Source organism: Chrysochloris asiatica, unplaced genomic scaffold, assembly GCF_000296735.1.
Source record: "Chrysochloris asiatica unplaced genomic scaffold, ChrAsi1.0 scaffold00125, whole genome shotgun sequence".
NCBI classification, from domain to species: domain Eukaryota; kingdom Metazoa; phylum Chordata; class Mammalia; order Afrosoricida; family Chrysochloridae; genus Chrysochloris; species Chrysochloris asiatica.
In genome coordinates this window covers 66,826-69,929 of record NW_006408643.1, presented here as the reverse complement: position 1 = coordinate 69,929, position 3,104 = coordinate 66,826, and the positions used below count along the sequence as shown (strand labels likewise).

The following is a 3,104-nucleotide window of genomic DNA, read 5'->3' as shown; positions in this document are numbered from 1 at the left end:
ACTAGACGTCACTTAACAACAACAACATGACAAGCACTGAAATAACACCCCTGTCCAAAAATCTAACACCCACATTTTAGATGTGGTGGTGGTTGTGTGCCATCGAGTTAGTGACCCTATATAGGATTTCTGAGGCTGCAAACCTTTATGGGAGCAGAAAAATCTCATCTTTCTCCCATGGAGCAACTGGGTAGATCCAAACTACTAACCTTGCATCTAGCAGTCCGGTTCGTAATCCACTATGCTACCAGGGTTCCTTGCCCTTTAGATAGGTTTCTCATAATATCAGTTCAAAAAATCCAAGTCAAGTTCATTCATCTTGTACTTTGCACATGAGGGCACACATGAAAATGACCACGGCACCTTCCTTGGTCTCACTGATGGAAATCGGTTTATCGTGTGCTTAAAGACATTGTTTTCATTTTTCCACTTTCTTCTCTTTCTCCACTCAACAAAGCAAAATCACACCATCTGCCATCGAGCAGACAGTGACTCATGAGCTAGATAAGAGCTGCTCCCAAGCTGCGACTCTTCATGGGAACAGAAAGTCTCCTCATTCTCCTATGGAACTGCTAGTGGGTTTGAACCACTGACTTTGCGATTAGCAGTGCAGTACTCCCTCTGGTAGCGTAGTGATTACGAATCGGGCTGCAAACTACAAGGTCAGCAGTTCGAAACTACCAGCTATTCCACGGGAGAAAGATGAGGCTTTCTGCTCCCGTAAAGATTTACAACCTCGGAAAACTTGTACAGGGTCGCTATGGGTTGAAACCGACTCCGTGGGACTCCACAGTACGTAACAACAACAACAACCACGGTACTTAACAACAACAACAACCACTTCCTCTACAGTGCCACAAGGGCTCCTTTCCCAGGCCCATATTGTTGTTGTTAAGTACCAACGAGTTGGGCCCCATTCATAGCAATCCAAGTTGCAGCTGGTGGATTTGAATTGCCCACGGTTAGCCGTCCAGTGCTTATCCTCAGGAATTCAAATATGGAATGCCTTCGTGTTAACTTGCTGAGTGAACCCTTACAGTTGGTACTGGAGTCTGCGATGGTTCACGGAAACTGTGCAGTGGCGCCCCCTTCCGGAGACGCTTTTGCTTGGGACAATGGAGACCTCTTGCTACTGGGCGTTGTTGCAGACCTTGCCTGATGTCCCTCAACCTTTGTGTTCTTTCTGGTTATAGAAAAGGGTAACTGAGTTTTCAGAGAAAACACCAAATGGCCAATGACGCTGGTGCAGTGGGAGGCCCAGAGGCCTCCAGGACCCAGGGACAGGACCCTGCGGAGACTTCCACTGAGGCTTCAGCAGTGGTCTGCGGGGCTGAGGTGGAGGCAGGGATAGGGACAGTGGCTGAGGCCAAGGTGCTCATGCTTGCAGAGACAAAGCTGACAACAGGAGTGGGTCCCTGACACCAAACTGGGTCATCTGGTCAAGGACGTGAAGATCAAATCCCTATAGGAGATTGGCATTTTCTACCTGCCCATCAAGAAGTCTCCTGACAATATGTCCAAAACATGAGCAATGAAAGTCTGGTCATCCTGGCTTCTGAGGAGCATTCTGGCTGTACTTCTTCCAACACAGATTTGTACTTTTGGTGATCCATGGTACTTGTAATATTCTCCTCCAACACCAGGAGGGACCAGTCCCTGGAGAAGGACATCATGCTTGGTAAAGTGGAGAGTCAGTGAAAAAGAGGAAAAGTCCCCAGTGAGATGGATTGGCACAGTGGCAGCAGCAATGGGCTCAAGTGTAATGATGATTGGTACAGGACTAGGCAATGCTTTGTTCTGTTGTGCATAGGGTCACTATAAGTTGGTATTGATTTGATGGCCCCTAACAACAGCAATCAAGGAATCTAAGACCACTGACTTCTTCCTGGGACTGTCCCTCAAGGACGAGGCTTTGAAGATCATGCCTGTGTGAAGTCAGGTGCATGCTGGCCAGTGGAGCAGGTTCAAGGCGTTTGTCTCCACGGAGGACTACAATGGCCACATCAACCTTGGCGTCAAGTGTTCCAGACAAGTGATCACTGCCATCCACAGGGCCACCACCTTGGCCAAGCTTGCTCCACTGTCCCCATGTGACGAGGCTACTGGAGGAACAAGATCAGCAAACCCCAGCTGGCCGCTGTGACTCTGTCCTGGTGCATCTCATCCCTGTGCCCAGAGATATTGGCACCATCTCAGCACCCATGCCCAATAAGCTGCTGCTAATTGCTAATATAAGACAGCTACACCTCAATCCGGGCCTGCACTGCCACCCTGGGCAACCTTTCCAAGGCCACCTTTGATGCCATCTCCAAGACCTACAGCTAGGTCACCGCTGACCTCTGCAAAGAGACCGTGTTCATGAAGTCTCCCTACCAGGAGTTCACTGACCATCTCGTGGACACCCACCCCAGAGTCTCCATGCAGAGGACCCAGGCTCTGGCTGTGGTCACCATATAGTGTTTTTTATACAAGAAAAATACAGTGTGAACTCAGCCTGAAGAAAGAGAGAAAGAGAGAGTGAAAAAAGAAAGAGAAAAGGGGAGAGAAAGAGAGAGAGAGGGAGAAAGCGAGAGAGAAAGGAAGAAAGAGGAAGGAGAGAGGGAGAAAGAGGGAAGGAAGGAAGAAGGAGGAAGGAGAGAGGGAGAAAGAGGGAAGGAAGGAAGAAGCAGGAGGAGGAGGAGGAGGAGGAGGAGGAGAAGAAAAGAAGGAAAGAAGGAAAGAGAAGGAAGGAAGAAAGAAAAAGAGGAACTGAAAGTATAGCTGATAGTTTTCATGAGTTCGGAATTTTAGTGAATTAGCCCGGTCAGTAGAGACATTTTTTTTCAAACCAGAGACAAAAAGTCCACCTTAGTTCTTTGTCCCACAGAAGTGACACCAATTTATACTCCAAAAAAATCCAATCCCAGTACCACTGAGTCGATTTTGACCCATAGCAACCGTACAGAGCAGAGCAGCTCTGCCCCAGAGGGTCCCCGAGATTATAAATCTATGAAGTATTGATGCCTTTGAATTATAGCGTTGGCAAAGAATACTGAATAGATCGTGGACTGTCAGCAAAATAAACAGATCTGTCTTGGAAGTGCAGTCAGAATGTTTGTTAGAAG

The 3,104-nt window shown here is 47.9% G+C and overlaps 1 pseudogene; it reads left to right on the top strand.

Annotated features, from left to right (window-relative positions):
• Window positions 1-1,227: 1,227 nt before the first annotated feature.
• On the top strand, window positions 1,228-2,457 carry LOC102838485 (annotated as a pseudogene).
• Window positions 2,458-3,104: the final 647 nt, after the last annotated feature.